At 40.8% G+C, this 23,375-nt stretch overlaps 1 long non-coding RNA gene across 1 annotated transcript; it reads left to right on the top strand.

Annotated features, from left to right (window-relative positions):
- The first annotated feature begins 13,169 nt into the window (after positions 1 to 13,169).
- On the top strand, positions 13,170 to 23,095 carry LOC148132464 (uncharacterized). Its single transcript, XR_015748026.1, has 3 exons — positions 13,170 to 13,260; positions 17,165 to 17,249; positions 22,986 to 23,095. It is a non-coding gene; the product is annotated as an uncharacterized LOC148132464 (long non-coding RNA).
- The last annotated feature ends 280 nt before the right edge of the window (positions 23,096 to 23,375 follow it).

Below are 23,375 nucleotides of genomic sequence, written 5' to 3'. Positions count from 1 at the left end.
AATTTAGAACTGTCTAAATTGGAAGCCATTTTAGTTGCTTAAAACTCTGTCATATGGACACAAGGCGCTAGTGGCTGATTGTTGTGCCCAAGAACAAGGACAGGAGAAGTACTGGTGCTCTAGAACAGGGGTGCCAACTCCCAGTGTGTGGCAGAGATGCCCATGCAACCATCTTCCCTCCCCCCACCCCCTGCTGCCACCATCATGCTGATCCATAGGGCCAGAAAGATTGGGGGGCGCTGCTCGGGGAACATCTTGTAGAAGAACGATGTTTTCCAGTTCCATCCCAAGAGCAAGAAAATATTTTTTTAAAATTAATTATTTATTTGTTTGTTTGTTTGTTTGTTTATTTATTTTGTCAAGCAATTATAAGATAACAGGTATAAATAGAAACATAGTTAGGGATACATGAAATGGATACATATAAGAAAAATAAAAGAAATAAAAATAAAAATAAAAGAAATAAAAATAAAAAAGAAACAATAGGACAGGGATGGTAGGCACGTTGGTGCACTTATGCACGCCCCCTACAGACCTCTTAGGAAAGGGGTGAGATCAATAGTAGAAAGTCTAAGGTTAAAGTTTTTGGGGTTTGGAGAACAAACCAGAGTCAGGTAGAGTATTCCAGACATTGACCACCGTGTTACTGAAATCATATTTCCTGCAATCAAGGTTGATGCGGTTTACCTTGAGTTTGTATCTATTGTGTGCTCTTGTATTATGGTTGAAGCTGAAGTATTCATTGACAGGTAGGACATTGCAATGTATAATTTTATATACTATACTTAGATCCAGGGGTGGGATTCTATCAGTTCGCACCTATTCGCTAGAACCGGTTGTTAACATTCTAAGCAGTTCGGAGAACTGGTTGTTAGAAGAAATTACTGTTCGAATCCTGTAAGGAAGGCAGGAAGGAAACATTCTAGTGTTGTTTAAAGAAACTGCCTCTCTGTTAACCCTTATTACATTCTTGGCAGGACTAAACGTCCTGTCTCAGGAACTTCTCTGGAGTTTTTTTCCCCCCTTTGAATGGAGTGACCATTCAAAATTACAATGGCACTGAAAAAAGTGACTTATGACCATTTTTCACACTTACGACTGTTGCAGCATCCCCACAGTCATGAGAGGCCAGGCGAGGAGATGCGTGCCTCGATGTGAGTGATATTGAGTTGGCCACGCCCAGCCAATAACATGACCACCAAGCCACGTCCACCCAGTCACATGACCACCAAGCCACGCCCACCAACTAAGCCACACCCACAGAACCGGTTGTTAAAAAATTTGAATCCCGCTCCTGCTTAGATCGGACCGAAGGCGGCATAGTTCTAGGTTTTCTCGGTCTAGAATTTCAAGTCTGGTGGCCTAAGGTATTCTGCAACGAGTAGAGGAGTAGAGAACTCTTCTTGTGAAATATTTCTGGACTTTCTCCATTATACATATTATACCTCAAGCCCCTTTTTGCAAGGAGGATAGCAGCCCAGTATTATGCTGCAATCAGGAAAAAAAGAACTGCTCTTGTGCACATGTACTCACAGAAACTGACCATGTAGAATGACAGACAGACAGACAAACTTTTTGTATGTATGTACATAAATTACATATACATATACATACACATATATATTCCTTGTATACACACACGTGTGTATGCATGTGTGTGTGTTCGTATTCCACAAGGAACCCTATTGGCTGCCAAATCTTAGTGGGTGACGACTGTTTCAGAGATCAAAGCTAGTAGGTCTCCGAATACCAATGGCTGCTGGACACGATTACCATCCCTGATGCTGTTTCACCTTCCAGGAGGCAATGGAGGGGGCGGCAGGATGCACGAGGAGAGGGGATACCGAACTAGAGAGGCTGTTGGACTGATCAGGCGAGGCCCTTCTTATGTCCTCATGTCACTGGGCTGAAAACTTCGGCCTAGCCTCCTGCACACTCCCCCTTTTCCTTCCCAGTTTTGTGCTCTACCTCCTCCCAATTCCACCTCCCTGTATTTAATTGTTCCCCTTTTTAAAAAAGATCTAACACTTGTTAATAAAAGGATCTCATTTTAAAACAAAAACACCTCAAGAGATTGGCATCCATTTTCTGAACAAGTGGCCTGCCCGTGTAAGGTGTGCGGCTGGTGCCTGGGAGTCTTCATTTACGCTCTCGAGCTCAATCCGGCATCTGATCACCATGAGTTCCTCCTCCTTGTGAAACGGAGGCTGCCGGTGCTGTTTGCTGAGCTCCTGGCAGGCTGCCTTGTTAGGACTTCATTAATGCTGACAACTGTGAAGCAGGAGGTCAGGATCCCTCTGCTGCTGTCAGGCGGCTGCGCTCAGCCACTAATGGGGTTCATGGCTGCTCAGCGATTCTTCGGAGGCTCTGCAGTGACCAGTTCCCCCAAGCAATCATGGCCGGTGAGGCTGAAGGAGCAAGGAGAGAACTTGCAAAGGAACTGGGGATGGCTGGGCGGGGAGAAGAACTGGCCCATGGCTGTGCTCAAGCTGATGCCTTGGCCTGCGTTGAGGGCAATGAAGGATCAGGTGATGGCATGTCTGGACAGAGGAGGCCCTGGGGATCAGAGGAAGGGTCATATGTGGAGATAGGACCCAGGTATGGAGGGAGTGTACATGAGAGTGAGGAATATGAATTCTGACAAACCATTTTGTCTTCATTTCTGTGCCTTAGGCAGCCTTGCTCCTCCTTCCTGTCCCTCTCTACAGAAGGAGGGGGGGTCATGGGGGAATGGGGGTGCTGTCTCAGACAAAGATTTAAAACCGCTTTTACTTTTCTCTGTGGAAAGAGGGGTTGGGGGGGGAGCTACCTTGAGCTGCTCTGCAATAGGAAAGGGGTTGGAACTGCACATTCTTAGCAAGGTGGAAGTTAGTACCTTCAACCACTAGCCAGGATATTAGGAACAAGAATAGCTGGTTTATAAGAAAAACCCCCAAAACTACAGAGTTGGCACATGAAACTAGGACACTTTGCACGATGACTTGGGGCAAAACACAGGTGATGCAACATTTAGCTATGTAGGGGGGCTGAGATCCAAAATAACCAATCAATATTATCTGTTACGCATGCATTATGAGGGGAAGGGCAAAGGGCTGAATGCGACCACCCCTTGACTATAAAAACTGCTGTAAGATTCTCATTGAGGCCCTTGGTTAGCTTTTGAGCCAGCGTCCTTATACCTTGGTACCAGAATAAAAGCATAATTTTGTATAACACCTTGTATCCGGTGACTTATCGACTTCGACACCAAGCAAGAGCCCAGTTTTGGGGGACAACAGCTACAAGGCCTATCGTGCACAATCATGGCTTGTGAGAATTACAGAACCGTGGTTCAATGCCTGTGGTAGAACCCACAGTCAGGGGGCGGCTTTCTTAAGAGTTTCTTTCTGAAATAGCAAGCCTAACTCCCACAAAGCCCAGAAGCCAGGGATAGCAGCAATTTGTTCAGAAAGTCACACACCCCATCCTTGCTGTCTGGAAGAACCGATCAACCCCCCCCCTCCATTTCACGAAACAGCAGGGAACACTGACAAAAAGGGGAAAAAAATTATGTCACCCGGGAACAGGCCTGTGCACATTGCAAAATACACCTAAATGGTTCGGCTCGAGATTCCCACCCAGCAAAACAACAGCTTGACAGCGAAGCTTGTGTCACAGCAATTCCTTCGAAAATATGCCTAGAATGTTTATTCTTGACGAATGCTTTAAAAAACAACAACTTGGCTACAAGTCTAATGTGAATCAGATCAACAGGGGGAAAAAAGATTAACATTTATGAAATAGACTCCTCTCCGCAGTCTTTCCGTGGAGGGGGCATGATACTCTGATTACTTACCTCTGCTCTTTTTGTATTGTTGTAGCTTCTGCTGAACAGATTGCTGTTGATTGAAGCCAACACCGACATTAACTAGTTGTAATGATCCTTGTTAGAAAGCTCTACATTGTGGTCCCAAAATTTGTTGTTTTTTTTTGGGGGAGAGTTTTAAATGTCTGGCAGCTCTCCGAAAATGGAAAGATTTCAGCATCTTCTCCAAGCCAGCAGATGCCGAACGGTGCCTTGAGCTCCTACGTTATTTCCATTAAGACCGTGATTTTGCCATGAATGCTACAAAGCTCCTATATAAGAGGTGGGAAAGTTAAATAAAATAAAATAAACAATGGTGCAAGAAAGATAAGGCTATGGTACCTCCAGATCTGAGGGGATTTAGGCCTTGTTTTTCAACCAATGGCCACTCAAGAAGTGGAATTTCTAGATCGCTACCATTTCCACTTCCCCGATTTTCGAATAAGAGCGTTGTAACTAAGCCATTGCAGTAAGAATGTTGTAGGCCCTCAGAATCCCTTCAGCTGGCCAATGAAGGGGTCCCAAAATCGGCCTTTTCTCTCTCCGGCCTTTCTTTAATTCCATCCTTGCTTGTCAGAATTCAGCCCCTTCAAAGTCTGCTGCAGAAAAGGGAAGCACCAAGTTCTGGAGACGGAGAGATATTGCCTTTAATGGGAAACGACCCACCCTTCTTTGGTATGTTGGGCAATCAAACCAGAAGAAAATAAACTTGAAGTCCTGTGCAGGGATGCTAGATTTTGAAAACGTAATGGCTAACTTTATCTGCAATCAGCCCTGTTCTGCAAACAGGGATGAAAAGGCTAATAGACACTTAATCCTTTTTATCTGGGCATCACAGAGATTAAGTCCTAGAGCAGCACTGCAAATTTAGGGATGCCTGAGGAATTTCACCCCCATTTCCCTTTTTACTTTTCAGCATTTAGGAACCAGAGAGAGTATAAAACATAGGAAGAAAGGGATGGAGAAACGAGCATTTCCTAACTTGGTGGCATGATGTCAGTTCCAGTCAGATCTCTACAAAGATTTAATTATTATTAACAGATAACAGATCATCAGTGTTGGAAGGGATCTTATAGGTCATCTAGTCCAACCTCTGCCCAACCAGGAGACCCTACGCTATTTATGTCAGATGGGAGTCCAGTTTCATCTCAAGTGAGTCCAATCTCTTCTTGAAAGTCTCAAGTGATGGCGCTCCACAACTTCCGAGGGCAAGCTGTTCCATTGGTTCATTGTTCTCACTGTCAGAAAGTTTCTCCTTATTTCCAGGTTAAATCTCTCCTTGTTCAGTTTCTATCCATTATTCCTTGTCTGGCCTTTGGGTGCTTTGGAAAATAGCTTGACCCCTTCTTCTCTGTGGCAGCCCCTCAAATATTGACCGCTATCATGTCTCCCCTGGTCCTTCTCTTTACTAGACTAGCCATGCCCAGTTCCTGTAACCGTTCTTCATATGTTTTAGTCCCTCTCACACTTACTGCTATTGAGCCTGGTTTCACATTAAACCTGGTTTCACATTACAGACAGTCCTTAATTTACGACCACAATTGATCCCCCCCCAAATTTCCATGGTTAAGCGAAACAGTTGTTAAGTAAGTTTTGCCCCATTTTACAACCTTTCTTGCCACAGCTGTTAAGTGAATCACTGCAGTTATTCAGTTAGCAATCCAGTTGTAAAGTGAATCTGGCTTTTTCCCCCACTCACTTTGCTTATCAGATGGTCACAAAAGGGGATCACACAACCCTGCGACCATCACAAATATGAGGCAAGTGTCACATGACTGTGGGGATGCTGCAACAGTCGTCAGTCTGAAAAGCAGTCGTAAGTCATTTTTTTCAGTGCCATTGTAACTTCAAACAGTCACTAAACAAATGGTTGTAAGTCAAGGACTACCCTTATTGACTGGTTATTTACAAGAAGTGACTGTCAATTACTTAGGGCGTGACAGGGATCCCCTCAGAAATAGTTGTTCCCTGTTTTACTGGGACACTTCTAGTTACAGTTAAGGGTCAAACTGTCACCCACTCACCTATTTTTTTAGGCATGTTTCAGGTCCAAGACTTAAAGGTTATGTGATGACCCAGACTGTAACACAAACGGAACAAAATCCAAAATGTAAATAAATGTCCTTTAATGCCTCCAGCTTAGTCCCACTGTTCAATAATTCTCAGTTGGAGATAAAACCTACTCAAAAATAGTCTTCAAAAGAAAGCAATACTGTTAGGGATAACATTGTTTACCCTAACTGGTTTGGGTAAAAATAATAAATAAGTTATCATGGTTTGTTGGTTAAAGTGTGTGTAACTTTAACTACAAGAATGTAATTAAGGGTGTGGTTGTAAAAGCACCATAAAAGAAGCAAGTCAATTGCAGCTCTCTCTCTCTGGCTTAATGATCCCTAATTACTGGATGGATTGATGACTGCGTTTTTCCTTACTGGAACGGAGGAGAGAAAAGAGTGTTTATTTCTCAACGGAGAGAAGAGAAAATACGGACTGATTTATTGTAAGTGAACTGACATTGGCTATTCAACACGGACTTTGTAAATTGAGTATCCTCGACTGGACTGACTGAAATGATACATGACTAATGGACCGTTTATTTTGACTATGCTATAATTCCTAATGGAATAAACTATATTTTTGATAGCACAAGCGTATCTGCTTTTTACTGCGTGTTAACTAAAATACAAACTTATCTCACACATTTACCTGTCTTCCTATCTGACTACGCTACACATTCTGTTTAGTTTGTTTTCCTTAACACTTGTTGGGGAATTCAGGCTTAACAAATACAGTCCGAACTTAATGAGCAGATAGAGGTGAAATAAAAAAAACCAAACAAACTACAATGAAGAAATTTCCACAACAGACCAGGATAAGTAATTACCAACTTCAAGGAGATAACAAGGCACAGTCTGTTGGAAGGACGCCAACCAAGATAACTTCAGCCCAAAATAAAACACACTTTGCTTCTGGCGACACTGTTTTAAGCATCTGTCTAATATACTATTCTCCCCAGCTGCCACCTATGAGGGGGATCATGGCCGCTTCCTATCTCCTAAGCCAAGTTGTTTCCTTCTCCATTCCTCCCTGCATGTCCTAGGATGCAGAGGGGATGGGTCTGGTTCTTCCTCTGACTGCCCAGCCAGCATCTGCCCTTCCCCAGCCTCCTCCACAACCTCCGGAGCCACACCTCCGCTTCCTGTCAGCTGTTCCTCCTCTCCCTCACAGTCCGACTCTACCAAGGGCATGACAGGTTAAATAACATTTAAGAAATATGTTCCAAATGCAGGCATTTTGATACTGCTGCAGGGGTGTTCAAGTCATACATTGGACAAGAGTCTGGCATTATTCAAAGCGCCAGAAAATGAGCTTTATCATGTAAATTAGATTACAAGGACATTCCATTTGATGCGAGCCTTGTCACGTTTATTTTAATGGGCTTGCAGTATATTGAATGGAGAATTGCCAAGGAAGGCTGAAGTGCAATAGATTAAGGACACGTTTCAAGTTCTCCTAATTCTGGTCACTTGCTATAAGAGAAGAGCAACCAATTAGGTCAGAGGTGTCCAACCTTGGCAACTTGAAGACCTGTGGACTTCAACTGTCAATATTATCCCACTCAACGATGCTGACTGAGGAACTCTGGCAATTGAAGTCTGCAGGTCTTCAAGTTGCCAAGGTTGGACACTCCTGAATTAGGTATAGCACTAAATGGGTTCAATCCGATCAGACAAACTTGACCTAAAAACCAGGTCAGATTTGTGTGGTATTTGGATGAGAGGCTACCACAACTGTAGAATAAACTGAGAAATTTTGAAAGAACAAAGGATAAAATAAGACAAACTATTCTCCTTAGTTGTTCAGAAAAAATGTAGATTTTGATTTTGCACATAAGGAAGGTCTTGGATTATCCTAAAGATATTTCAGACTTTTCTACTGCTCCATATTCCTTGTTCTGATTTTCTAATATTATACTGGCAAGAGCCAGATTCAGGGACTGGTGGGAAGACCTGTAGAAATATTGGATAGCCTTCTCTAAAGTTCAGATTTAAAAAAAAAATCTTGGACAGGGATTTGTTAAATCCAATGATTCCAGGCCACTCAATTACAGATCACAGAGATACACCTTATGTTAATCCAGTGGTGTTTGTTATTGCTAAGGTAAAGAACCCATCAAACCAAATTCAACATGTTTATTTTAAAAAAGGAAAGGAGAAAAAAATGACATCTGGACTAAAAGCAGGAGGGAGGAAAATATTAAAGAGCCAGCTGGAACAATGTGGCTTTTAAAAACATCTCTGCATGAAAAATCTTCTTTTCTGTATTGCCTTTATGTGGGACTATGTTGTTTGCAGAACGATGAGGCTACAGGTTGTTCTCCATTTACAACCATTCGTTTAGTGACCGTTCCAAACTACAATGGCATTGAAAAAAGTCAACTTATGATTGTTGTTCACACTTACAATCGTTGCAGCATCCCCGAGGTCACATGATCAAAAATTGGGCACTTGGCAACTGGCTTGTATTTGTAATTGTTGTACCATCTTGGGATCATGTGATCACAACTTGTAACCTTCCCAGCGGGCTTCCAACAAGCAAAATGGGGGAAGCTGGAATGACAGTGTGATTTACCTCATAATTGCAACAATTTGCTTAACAACTGTGTCAAAAAAAATGGTTGTAAAACAGGAGCCCAGTGTGACATCAGTGAGTGGATGGGCCCCTTCCTTGTTACCCACGAGTTTGATATTTTTTACTTCAGGAATGCCTTTGGATTCTACCTATATCCAAGAGGCTTTTACTGTAAATCTGACAGTAAATATTCGGAGGGAGGACAGCAGTGTTTCTCAACCTTGACAGTTTTAAGGTATGTGGACTTCAACTCCCAGAATTCTCCATCCAGCATGCTGCTGGGAAAATCTTGAAGTCTGCACATCTTAGATGATGAGGTTGGATCAGCAAATGTGTCATGCAGCAATTTCCTCATCCCCCAGTCATATCTTTGGGTACCAAGTAAGGAAAACTGCATGTCAGATGAGAGCAGCGCAACCATTATAGTCATGCATAGAGCGCAAAGGAAATGTGCACAAAGATGCACAAAGATGTACACAACATTGACTGTCAATCCAACCTTCTCCTACTCCTAATTTGGAGACTCCCTTTTCCTTTTTAAGTGTGTTCCCGCACATTTTAGCAGTCCTTGACAAGCACCAATATTACTAGTAGTTTTTGGATTGCTACTTGTGTGCCCTGTTGTGTGTCTGATATGGGCCGTCAGAGCTACCGTTTGTTCCTTCCGCCTCACCCAGGGGTGGGAGTCTACACCTATTCGCTAGAACTGGTTGTTAACATTCTAAGCAGTTCGGAGAACCGGTTGTTAGAAGAAATTACTGTTCTAATCCTGTAAGGAAGGCAGGAAGGAAATATTCTGGTGTTGCTTACAGAAACTGCCTCTCCGTTAACCCTTATTACATTCTTGGCAGGACTAGATTTCCTGTCTCAGGAACTTCCCTGGAGTTTTTTCCCCCTCCTTTGCTGGTACTTTGGTTGTGTGGAATGACCCTTCAAAGTTACAATGGCACTGAAAAAAGTGACATGACCATTTTTCACACTTACGACTGTTGCAGCCTCCCCACAGTCATGAGAGGCCAGGCAAGGAGATGCGTGCCTCAATGTGAGTGATATTGCGTTGGCCACACCCACCAACTAAGCCACGCCCACAGAACCGGTTGTTTAAAAAATTGAATCCCACCCCTGGCCCCACCCCCTCAAGTCATATGTTGTCAGCTTCATAGTCTAAGAGCACAAGGAAACTCCTAAATCCTCAGTCGTCCTTGTGTACCCGATGTTTGTAAAACAGACAGAAAGAACAGAGATGGGAGGCCGATCTGGATTAGTACAGTTTGGGTCTTTGGAGCATATGAACAGATGCACTGACTGCTAACGTGGAGAGAAAGGGAACATCAATAACATTGGCTGCCCATGTGTGTGTGTGTGTGTGTGTGTGTGTGTGTGTGTGTTTTCAAATATGGCTCCTGATGTTCCCGCAGTTCCCTCTTAAGTGGATGGCATTGTTTCTTCTTTTCTTGCAAAAGGCTCAGAGAGGGATCAACTGATTTGCACCCACGCAGGGTCATTCATACGTCCTCAAGTCCCTGACATGCCAAAGAGGCACAATGCAAGCTGGGAACACAGAGCCCTCCCCTGCACATTCTGTGCTCAAGGACTCTCTACCTTCTTGTGAGTCACGAAAGAAAATAAAAATGGATTTCAAATCCTGAAAAATGACTTGTTTACCCTAATCTCAGCTCCTTTTTGAATAAAGAAGAATTCCCAAAGGTGGCTGACAGCCCGGTTGAGAAGTAGTGTCAATGTTTTTATCACTGCACAAATCAAGAGTAACTGGTCCTCACCCTCGAATCATAAGTTTCCATTATCTGGATCAGGAGCAGAATTAACTGGTACTGGCATTTGGGAATTAAAAATATATAAAAGTTCCCCAGCTGTTTTCTTCAGGGTCACTAATTGTAATAGTAAAAATATTATTATTTGTGTGGAAAATTGCAACCTTTGATTGACTGACTCATTAAACTCTGCTTCAATTTACCCAAAAGGATCTCTGCCACGATCTCAGACAATATTTATTTTAAAACTTGAGTTATTTTAAATCATCCATACCGGCCCCAACTGGACGGCAGTGGCTTACCTTTGTTCTCAGGTTTCTTGGAACACACAGATAATTTTCAACGGCATTGAGAAGAGAAGGTTTTCAGAAAAAGCTAATGAGGACTGGACCAGCCCTTGTGTGTGCTGAGGGTGAAGAAATGGCCCTTCTAATATTTCTGCTCTTTTAACAAAGGCAGCAGATCTTCTTCTACTGCCCTCACCAACCACCAGGGCCACCTCCCGACTGAACCCCCAAAAGTGCACTGGCAACTTCTATGCATTTTATTATTAGCAGGGTATGTGTATTGTTGCTACGTTTTGTGTTATTATTACTTTTCAGAAACTGATGATTGCTCAGTCCTGCATGCAGTCCTCTATTCCTTTACTTGTAACTTAGGCTGGATGTTTATTCTTTCTACTTGAGCGCTGAACATGTAATTTTTGATAGTGCTGGTTTACATACTTCTACTAATATTGTGTTGTTGTTTTTTAAAGAATAGAATATGGCCATATTTTTCTCTAGTTGGGAAAGAAAAGATATAGATAGATGATAGATAGATGATAGATAGATAGATGATAGATAGATAGATAGATAGATAGATAGATAGATAGACAGACAGATACTATTAATCTTCTCATCACTCCTTATCACCCATCCCCTCCCACTTGTGACTGTATGACTATAACTTTGTTGCTTGTATCCTTACGATTTATATTGACTGTTTCCTAGTATGATTTGATTGCTTATTGTACACTATGACTATCATTAAGTGTTGCACCTTATGATTCTTTACTCTTGATGAATGTATCTTTTCTTTTACGTATACTGAGAGCATTTGCACCAAGACAAATTCCTTGTGTGTGCAATCACACTTGGCCAATAAAGAATTATTTCTATTCTATTCTATTCTATTCTATTCTATTCTATTCTATTCTATTCTATTCTATTCTATTCTATTCTATTCTATCTATCTATCTATCTATCTATCTATCTATCTATCTATCTAAGACATGGTCTTATTTTGGGGGGATGTCTTACTTGCTTACCTTAGGACCACCGTAGCCAGGCCTCCCACACCCTGACACCTGTCACACCACTGCCTGACTTCTTCTGTGGCCGCTTATGGCCAGACGTTTGGCGCGCCAGTGCTGCCGCTTGTGGCAGGAGGCTGCATGCTATGTTGTGCTGTTGCATGCATGAGCGGTGGCACCAGCATGCCATGCCATGTGGTGTCCAGCCACAAGTGGCCACAAGCAGCCACAGAAGAAGCTGGGCAGCAGTGTGTCAGGTGTCAGGGTATAGGAGGCCTGGCTGCGGCGGTCCTAAAGTAAGTGGGTGCAAGGTGCATAGGGCAGCTCCAGATCTCCACCCCTGCCCTAACTTGATTTTTACGCACATGCCTCGCCCCACTTTGTACAACCAGATAGTGGGCAGGACTTAACTAGGGCTTATTTTTGGGATAGACAGTTCTCACCTAGGCTTCCTTAGAAAGCATAAAACACAATCTTAGTTCCAGCGAAACCTCTTATTTCCACGGCTGTGAATTATGTTCATTCACAGCCTGCAAGGCTTCACAAACAGTCTTTCAGGGCAATGTTTATAAACACCCACTTTATTGCACTTGAAATGCTGCCAGAGAACTAATTGCCAAATGCAGGGCAAGGCCAAACTTGACACAGAGTCAAACAGAACTTTTCAAAGCTTGAATCGACCAGATGAATTAATTGCTTCCTGCAAAAGCTTATGTCCTGTTTACTTCTCTTTTATGTCCTACGGGAGGGGCCAATAATCTCTGAGATGTGGCCTTACTCCTGAGTCGACCCTGCTTTCTCAATTGTTCTTGTCTTCTGGTAGCCGTGCGTATGCGCAGGCTGGGAACCGATTCCAGAAACTTCCCCGCCTCACTGCTGTCTGAGTCTGAAGGCAGCTGATGGCTGTCAGCCTGCCCTGGCCCCATCTCTGCCTCTGATGCAGAGCCCTCGTCCGAGCCTTCCTCTCTCTATACACAGACACACAGACACACACACACACACACACATGCATGCATGCACATGCACACACACATATATAGATATACGTAGACATACATATATATGCATAGATGCACTCAGACGCACATATACACATACATACACACACATATACATACATATATATTCATAAATATGTTATACATATAACTTAATTGGTCAAGAGCTTTATTTTAAGTTTTTTTTAAAAAATAAAAGGTTTTAAATAAAGTTTAACTATGCATCACTACTGATTTTCACTTATCTTAAGGCTCGGTATCAAACATGCTAGATACCAAAGTATCTAAAATGGTAGAGATTTGGTATCTATCATATTATTGTAATCTTTTTAAAAAGAAGATTTAATAAATTGGAATAACATGGGGTAAAGCTCTATAAACTACAGTTTTCTCCTAAAGTCATCTTTATTCTGGAAACATTTATTTAAAATAACAGTAATATTATTTTAATTTAGTTATTTTTTTAGAAAATAAATGTCTTGAATAAGGATTCTACCTCATTTGTTTAATATTAACCAAATATATGCAGGTTTTGTTTTGCTGGTTTGCTTTATTTTTCAGTCCTTCTAGCATGCAACATTGTTAGTTGTTTCCATGGTGACTCTAATTGATTTCTTTCTACTGTTTTTACAGGCTTTTCCAAGGTTTATACAATACATCCTTGTTGTAGTTATTTTTATCTTTGTAGGATACACAACATTCTCCTGAAAACAAAGATTGGTAAGTAAAACTATCCAGGGGTGCACAATTCCCAAATATTCAGGCTGGTTTCAGCACAGAATCTCGACCACCAAAGCAAGCACAGTCCATCCTATATCAAGATGAATAAGTCATGCAGAACCTCTGGCTTTGGGAACAGAATGGAGAACAAGTCGTCCTGCTGACAATACAAAATGTTCCAACTCCCAAATGAATGTTCCTGAATCAGAAGTGAAAATAAAACACTGTTGTGATGTTTCAAATGGGAGAGAAAAATGCCAGAGCAAAAATTGGTCTATGTGTTATCGATACAACCATCCCTGTCTCTGCATCTCTGCTTTTTCATGTTCCTTTGAATGACAGCCTTCATAATTTCTTTGTGAACACTTGAGTTGATGTTTTCCTACGCAGTTCCAGCCCTACCACGAAGCAGAGTGGGATGACTGCCAACATGGAAGATCACAGATACTGAATTTGAAATGGGTTGAAGATAGAGACCCCACCTTGTTCTTCATCTCAGGCAACCAAGGTCATACGATGATCAGAATCTCATAGCATCCATCTAGTCGTCAGTTCAATTTCCTCTTGATAGCGCAAGGAAGCTGGTTTGTAAAGGCAGTCATAAATTATAATGAGCAACAGAAGTGATTTGAAAACACGTTCATTGCATTCTAGCCCAGGGGTCTCCAACCTTGGCAACTTTAAGACTTGTTGACTTCAACTCCCAGAGTTCCCTCAGCCAGGTTGGAGACAGCTGTTCTAGCCCAAACTTTTTCAGAAGAGTATGTAAGAAAAGGAACAAGAAACTCATAAATGACTTCAAAGTTGGTTGTTTAAATTTCATTTCTGAAGTGTTACAGAGGTGCTTTTGAGAGCCTACTTATAAGACTAACCATTTCCCCATCATCCCCAATAGTTAGCTGGCACATTTTATTTTTGATGAAAATTCTTCACACAGTAAAAACTATGGTTTGCTTTCCTTTGATCTGAATATTGCCCTGGGACATCCTCGGTCCTCCATTTCCCTGTTCTACATAGATATTGAATGAAACATCTACAAAATTGTAATTATTGGTAGAATGCAACGCAAGACATATTCTTCCAATCTTTTGCTAACAATCATCTGATAGGTTGGAGAGAAGAAACAATTCTTGAGGGAGCCGGCAGAAAGAATGAGGGAGCTCATGAACCATCAACTTTAAAATATATTTCCCCTGTGAAAAAGATGTAGAGACGTTGACACTCAATGACCATTCAGAAGCATTAAGCACAGTTATGAATCCTACACACCACTTATACACTTTCCTATGTACATAAATCTTATTCGTGTGTTCCATGAATACAGATAGAATGTAGCCTAAGCAGACATTCTCGTGTGCATTCAATTTGTGTATATATATTTATATATATTTGTCTATAAATATATTTATATATGTAGATATAAACAATCATTTGCAAGAATCACATCTGATACCTGTACAATCAGCACAGGGCCCCCCCAAGGCTGTGTGCTTTCTCCACTTCTCTTCTCCCTATATACCAATGACTGCATCTCAAACGATCCATCTGTTAAAATACTGATGACACAACAGTGATTTGTCTCATTCGAGAAAACAACGAATCTGCATACAGACAGGAGGTTATACAACTTGCCTCATGGTGTAACTGGAACAATCTGGAACTGAACACACTCAAAACCATAGAAATGGTGGTGGACTTTAGAAGAAACCCTCCCATACTACCACCTCTTACAATACTAGACAACACAGTATCAACAGTAGAGACTTTCAAATTTCTAGGTTCTACTATATCACATGACCTAAAATGGACACCTAACATCAAAAACATCATCAAAAAAGCACAACAAAGAATGTTCTTTCTGCGCCAACTCAGAAAGCTCAAACTGCCCAAGGAGCTGCTGATCCAGTTCTACAGAGGAATTATTGAGTCTGTTATCTGCACCTCTATAACTGTCTGGTTTGGTTCTGCAACCCAACAGGCAGACACAGACTTCAGAGGATAATTAGGACTGCAGAAAAACAATTACTACCCACCTGCCTTCAATCGAGGACCTTTATACTGCACGAGTTAAAAAGAGGGCTGTGAAAATATTTACAGACCCCCTCACATTCCGGACATAAACTGTTTCAACTTCTTCCCTCGAAACGACGCTATAGAGCACTGCACATCAGAACAACTAGACACAAGAACAGTGTTTTCCCGAAAGCCATCACTCTGCTAAACAAATAATTCCCTCAACACTGTTCATCTATAACAAAGTCTGCACTACTATTACTGTTAATCTTCTCATCACTCCTTATCACCAATGATACTCCTTATCACCCCTCCCACTTGTGAATGTAGGACTGTAACTTTGTCGCTTGTATCCTTACGATTTAGATTGACTGTTTCCTAGTATGATTTGATTGCTGATTGTACCCTATGACTATCAAGTGTTGTACATTATGATTCTTGATTCTTAACGAATGTATCTTTTCTTTTATGTATACTGAGAGCATTTGCACCAAGACAAATTCCTTGTGTGTCCAATCACACTTGGCCAATAAAGAATTCTATTCTATTCTATTCTATTCTATTCTATTCTATTCTATTCTATTCTATTCTATCCCTCTTCTCTTCTCTTCTCTTCTCTTCTCTTCTCTTCTCTTCTCTTCTCTTCTAATGAAAACATCTATAGAGAGCACCTCATGGCCTCAAGGCTGCAATTCAGAAAGGCATCTGAACATCTTGAGGTGTTCAATCTTGGTAACTTGTGGATTTCAACTCCCAGTATTCCCCAGCCATTCATGCTGGCTGGGGAATTTTGGGTGTTGAAGTCCGTAGATTCTTCAAGTTGCTGTGGTTGAACACCTTTGATTTAGAGGGTTACAACTTTGCCACTGATGGCTCTCTATAGAGCATTGAGTCAGGGTTCCAAGTAATAGACCCCTAGAAAGCAAAACTCCGAGGCTGGCAGATTCCACAAAGAATAGCTTTATTGGATATATCATATTGGCACGCATCTGGTGAAAAGCAACTCTGAAGGCTCCCACAGTTTTCACCTGATTAAAAGTTTGTCACTTTCTCAAAACAATTAGTCACATGATCCAATCATGGCCCGGTCTGGTTGCCTGGTGACATTACTCCGCCTTCCTCCGACCAGGTGTGAGAATGTCCTTGGTTCCCAAGAGAAAGTATTTTGGTTTGGCTATGGAATCCCAGCTGTCTCATATGCCCCCTCCCTGACTCTCAGCTCCAATGTGGCAACTCTGAAGCTGTCAACACTGGCTTTGGTCAGGTCAGCTTCAGGGTTGACACTCTGCTTGACAGCAGGACTCTCCCAAGAAAAGTCTGCTTCCTTTATGCACTATTTCTTTATTTCAGAATGCAAATGAATATATCTAAATCTTGCATAAATAATGAGCCTTTGGTGCATCTGAGTTGAAAGCTTTCCTCCAACTTAAAGTCTACTTTCAAAGGTTTCCAGCAATGCAGAACTTACACATTTGGGGATGTGTCTGTGTTTCTAGTAAATGCAACACAAATGCAGGAAAATGAGTTGCTGTATATTACAGTATCTCCCTCTCCTCCACCAGCATCAATTTAATATGCGTTAAGATGCATAAACATTTTTCTTCCCCTGTCCCCTGAAATCCAATGTTCCTCCATTCCTACACTTGGAATCAGCAGGGTATTTTGATATTCACCTTTCTTCCTGCATTTCCTTCAGCATCAAGGACTTCTTCTTCTTTTTGGTTTCACAAAACTTAGCAAGGCCCTTTCTAAAAAGAGCTTAAATGTCTTAAAAATAAATCTGAAGCTTTAATGCTGTGTAATTATCCTGTCTGTTATCTCATCTGCTGTTTAATCTTCCATTCCTTCCCTTGGCATTTTATGACAGTCTTTCCCATATTGTCCCTTCCAGATGTGCTGATGTGAAGGTAGCCAGCAGGGCATAATTGGGCAGGAACTCTGGGAGGTGCAGTCTGAACATATCTGGAACGAGCCAGGTAAAGAACGATTGTATTATGCCCACCTTTTATGATTCATAAAGGGATGTCTATCAGGCCACGTTGCCTCCGGCTGTAGGAAGCCTCAGTTCTCCCCACCAACTGTAAAATCTACAGTATGGGAGATAGCAATAGCACTTAGACTTATATACCACTTCTTAGTGCTTTACAGCCCTCTCTAAGTGGTTTACAGAGTCAGCCTATTACCCCCAACAATCTGGGTCCTCATCAGGGGTGGGATTCAAATTTTTAACAACCGGTTCTGTGGGCATGGCTTAGGTGGTGGGTGTGGCTTGGTGGTCATGTGACTGGGTGGACATGGCTTGGTGGTCATGTTATTGGCTGGGTGTAGCCAACTCCATATCACTCACATCGAGGCACGCATCTCCTCCCCTAGCCTCTCATGACTGTGGGGATGCTGCAACAGTCCTAAGTGTGAAAAATGGTCATAAGTCACTTTTTTCAGTGCCATTGTAACTTTGAATGGTCACTCCACACAACCAAAGTACCAGCAAAGGAGGGGGAAAAAACTCCAGAGACGTTCCAGAGACAGGAAGTCTAGTCCTGCCAAGAATGTAAAAAGGGTTAACGGAGAGGCAGTTTCTGTAAGCAACACCAGAATGTTTCCTTCCCGCCTTCCTTACAGGATTAGGCCAGTAATTTCTTCTACCAACCAGTTCTCCAAACTGCTTAGAATGTTAACAACTGGTTCTAGAAAATAGGTGTGAACTGGTAGAATCCCACCCCTGGTCCTCATTTTACTGATCTCAGAAGGATGGAAGGTTGAGTCAACCTTGAGCCTGGTGGGATTTGAACTGCCAAATTGTAGGCAACTGACAGTCAGCAGAAGTAGCCTGCAGTACTGCTCTCTAACCACTGCATCACCGTGGCTCAAAGATGTTGACTTACTGTAGGGAATTGTCAGGCTCAGATGAAGACATGATTTAGACTTCTGCATCACTGCATGTCAGGGAACTTATACATCTTTCCTTTACAGATGGTTGCATAGCAGTTGCATTTATACTTCATTTGAGGTCTCTGCTCTAGCTGCTCCATTTTGTTGTTTGAACATGGCTTGCCTTCTACTTGCCTCCCAACAGGAAGTCAGATCAATCCATCAGCATGCAGGATGCGCATATCCACACAACAAATCAGTTGAGATTTGGGAGGTATGCGCATCAGCCCATCGACAAATGTCTGCAACCTACACTTAACCATCAACCCCTTCACAATGTAGATATGTGTCAATGCCTAACACAGTTGTAGACAAGTCTAAAGCCTCAGTCATGGCATGAAGAGTGACCTGAAGACTCCAGAGCATTTTTTTTGAAACATTATTGAAATATTCACTATATAGGTGGATCTCTTCAAGGTGCCACAACTTGTTTAGTGCTCTTGGTGGGCAGGATCAAATTCCATTGCTAAAATCATTATCTGTGATGGTTGTATGATCTGCCCATGACACTCTATGGGAGCTGGACTTTGAAGAAGCAGGCTGGGAAGAATATTGGTGCCTTGAATTTTGGTTAGAGAAAACTCCTGAAAACAGGCCAGACAGTCAAGAAAATAAGCTGATGGATCACTGAACAATTCAACCCAGAGTTCTCATTTGAGGCATAAATAGAGAGGCTCTAATTATCCTACTTTGGACACATTAGACCTAGCTTTTTTGAGAAGGCACTAACACTGGGAAAAGAGGGCGGAAAGGGAAGAAGATGACCAGCTGCAAGATGGATGAATTCAATAAAAGTGGTAATAAATGCACAGAAAATGGAAGGACCAGGTTAGGAACATATCATCATGGGGGAAAATCTATTTATGTGGTCTCCAGGAATAAAAAAATGACTTGCTAGCACAAAAAAATAATGTATACATATGTGCATATGTACTTAGTGCTGAATTAAAGAAGGGGGAAGTGGGGTAGACTGAATTCTAGTCCATCCTTGGCAAAGCTGGTTCAGTGACTTAGGGCCAATTACTCTCTCAGCCCCAGGAAGAAAGCAATGGCAAGCCACTTCCCAAAAAATTTTTGCAAAGAAAACTGCAGAGACTTCTCCATGTGGTCATCAGAAATCAAGGCTGTCCTGAAGAACACCCCCCTCCAAAGGGTTTATCTTTCCATACATGTTTTTATATTGCCAAAATTACTGGAACTATTTGGTTGCTACCATGAGTTTATTTTATTTAAAATATATTTATATTTTATATTTATATTTATAAATATATTTAAAATCCTCCAAGTAAACTGTCATTGCATAATCATCAAGATTAAATACAAATACAAGGAATGGTTGCAGGGAGAGGAAGGTGTACTAGGTATGTTCACTTTCTTGAGTTATAATAAAGGTTTAAATTATTTAAATTAAATAAAATGAGTTGAATAAACATTTAAATTAAATAAAATATAATCTATATTTCTCCTCTCCATCCTCCCTTTCAGTCCTCATTTTACAGCCCCATGTTCCTCTAGGACAGAGGTGGGGAACAACGGCCCTTTTATGACTTGGGGGCCATTGAACTCCCAGAATTCCTGAGCCAGCCATTCTGGGAGTTGAAGTCCACACGTCATAAAGGGGCCTTCATTCCCCACCTCTGATCTAAAGCATCTGTTCCTTGGAGAAGAACACAGAAAACATCAGTACAGTTGATAAGAGCCGACAATGACTTGATGGCATATAATTAATCAATCGTTCGATTGCAGATCTGAATCTTCTGAATGAGCTGCAGAAGATTGCAAAATTGTTCTCCACCTCTGTTCTGGGATTACTTCTAAGTTTCTGGTTTGGGAGACTGTGTGAGGCAGGACAGTTTGGTCCACAGAGAGGAGTATGATGGTGGGCCTGTCATGATCCATAAGGCTACCTGACTATGTGTACAATTTATGTTTTCTAGAAACCTAAAGGTTACTTCCTTGCACCCATCTGACTTACAGCTGACGATTTTCATCCTGACATGCTGGTGCACAACAATATTTTGCTCATTCACCTTTAAAAAATGAAAGGGGTGATAATCATATTTTCCACTGTCAAATTATTTTTTATATCAGATAAATGTCACACGGATATATTTTTAGTGTGTTGTGTGTGCTGCATTTTAAAAATATCAGTTTGCTAAAATGCTTCTCTGTGAAATTACTCTCACACATAGAGGTTTGGTTTAAATAAAGACATTTTCCACAGAATAATACTTGAAGAATTCCAGATACAAAACATCGTGCTCTTTAGCAATTGGGAGTTATTACATAAGTTGCTTTTTCTCTGTAATAAACGTTTCAAATCTACATTGAAATGGTCTCTGTCGTTTTATTATCTGAAGAGCTATTGTTATCTCTAAAAAGATTATCTCTATAACCAGTAATCATAGACTAAACATTGAAAAGTGTATAAGCATCCATAATATTTTTTAAAACATTCTCTTTGTTATATGACTTAGAGAATGTACAGGATTTCATTGTGAGAAGCATTTTAAAGCTGTTATCTCAATGCAGTGCTAAATTTATTCACCAGGGGTCATCAAAGGTCTGGATTTTCTTTGTCTATCTGTTGACTCAAATATATTTTTAAAAAAATTCTCCAAGTTTCCATAATAAAGTAGCATTCAGGGTTTTTTCAGTGCCAATCAATGGCAGTTCCATAGACACATACAAGAATTATTTTGAAGATTCACCATATAGCGATAATTTATTTGCACTTTGCAGAATATTCTATAAGCACTGCTACAAAAGATGATAATGGTGATTCTGACAGAAAGTCCTTTTTATTAAGCATCAAATTATTAATAAAGTTGACAGCAATAAAGGTTACATTCACTGAAGAAAGAAGAAATGTGCATTTCTTGGTAGTTACACATCTACCTCTCAATATGAAACATTCTAGGAGAAATAGGTTTACCTTATATGTTTAAAAGGTCATCACCATGAACTACAGGTAGTCCTCAACTTACAACAGTTTGTTTTAGTGACTGTTGGAGCAAAACTCATTTCACAAATGTCTCGCTTAGTAACCTAAATTTTGGGGTCAATTGTGCTTGAAAGTCAAGGACTGCCTGCATAAACTGGAACAGATAATACAGATGAAATTTTAAACAGAAATATCATTTTCATACCAAACAGCCTGCAATGCATGTGTATGCCAATATTTATATTTACAAGAATGTTGCAATACAGCCCATTGTTTTAAATTTTTTTTAAAATGCCTATATTACAAGTAAGTATACCACCTTCTATTTTTATCTCTTGGAAATTTGCAAAAATGCAAACATTGAGAAAAGGAGTAAAGGAGGCATCTTGTATAACATAAATTACAGATATTATTGCATGTTTCTGCCAAATTAGTAAGCAGCGGGTCTGAAAAGATTTCATCACATTGAAATAAGAAATTTTTGCAAAAGCAAAGCTGATAGACTTATCCATTTGTACTCTTAATCTGAACCTACGATGAAAACGGGGAGAAAAAGCTAACAGAACCTATATTTTCCTCCAGTTTGAATTCATTGTGACTATAGAATCAATGATTGCATACAAAGTTAAAGACGGTTAGTTTTATATTATTTTCAGACTGATCTATTATCTGACAACCTTGTGACCAAGTCCCCAAATGTTGTAATCTTAGAAAAGCAACATGCCTCTTTTCTTTAGGCATAGAGGGGAAAGAAATGCAGATGTTTTATTTCTTCTGCCCTCTATTCTAAGAAGAAATTATATGGCAAAAAAACTGAGTTCAGAAAGACAGAAAACCTTTTACAGGTAATCCTTGATTTACAGCAGTTTGTTTAAGTGACCATTTGAAGTTACAACAATACTGAAAAACATGGTTTATGTGATTTATAATTCATAGTTTAAGACTTTTGTAGCATCCCCATGTCTTGTGATCAAAATGCAGATTTATTACCATTGCTGTGCCCCAAAATCATGTGTTCATCTTTTGTGACAAGCAAAGTGAATCTGATTGGTTGAACTGGTGCATGTTTTTCTTCCCATAGCAATCGGTGTTGCTTTCTGCACTACCTAGGTAAAGCTGTTGAATCTCTCCCATGGTTTTCAAAATGGGAATTGAGTCTCAGTCTAATCAATCAACTGTATGTTAACCAAGCAACGCTGCACTCAAAATATCTACTATCATTTTCCTTTGCCTCATATCCACTTAGACGGGGCTATAAAGCCCTGTGCAGCAGCATATAAATCTAAGCTCTTTTATTATTGCTATCTTCCAGCTGCATTGAGAATTCTGGAAGTTGCGGTCTCACCAGAGCTGGAGACCAAGACGGAGGAGAATAAGAAAATAATCTTGAAAGTTATCCAAAGTCGTCTCCCATTCATACTTTGCCAAATAGGAAAGAAATGGCCTCAGTCTGGGAAACTGTCACATTCATCAAATGTACAATGGAAAAAACTTAGGGCAGGGGAGGTTGTAAAAATGTCTCTATGTCCTTCTATTAAATTATGGTGCTTTCTTTAGCTGGCATAGAATGCAATTTTCAGGATTCTGGATGATCAATTAGATGTTTGAACCATGCTTGGATCACCAGTTCTGGGCCAGTCACATTGGTTAGTTATTTGTTTTCAGGTTGAATGTAAAGTTCTCGTTCTGAACTGTAACCTTAAATGATTTGGGAACAGTTTTGATGCAGAGCCGCATAGATTAATATGAGCTTTGATGAGCTTTGGGATAAACCTCAAAGGACTGGCCAAGAAACATTAAATGAATACATACTAGCAGGATTTTTTTTTCTTTTCAGTGATGGCTCCATATCTGTGAAAGTCAGCTCTGACTGAAGAACCACATCAGTGAAATGACGATGATTCTCTACCATCCAGCCGGAGCTGAAGAAGCTTCTTAGATAAGAAGTGAAATGTCTTCAAAGAAAAAAAAACAGAAAATCCAGTTGCCTCTTGAAAAAACAGTTTTGGGAGATAATTTATAATTTTTTACTAAATGATCCATTAAAAAAACCTTGAGGCATCTACAAACTGGATTTCCCCATCAAGTTGTTTTACAGCTGTGGTAGAGCTACAGCTCCTAACTTCAATCCAAATTCAACCCATGCTTACCGGGAATTCAAGGATTCAAAATCCCATCATGCATCTAAACTAAATCTGAAAATGTGGACTGGTCGGTTTTGGCATGC

Source organism: Notechis scutatus, chromosome 2 (genome assembly GCF_049901735.1).
Source record: "Notechis scutatus isolate UNSWTSFEM ecotype Mainland chromosome 2, rNotScu1.2, whole genome shotgun sequence".
Classification (NCBI taxonomy): domain Eukaryota; kingdom Metazoa; phylum Chordata; class Lepidosauria; order Squamata; family Elapidae; genus Notechis; species Notechis scutatus.
The sequence above is the reverse complement of the archived record's forward strand: the minus strand, read 5'-3'. Positions and strand labels throughout refer to the sequence as shown.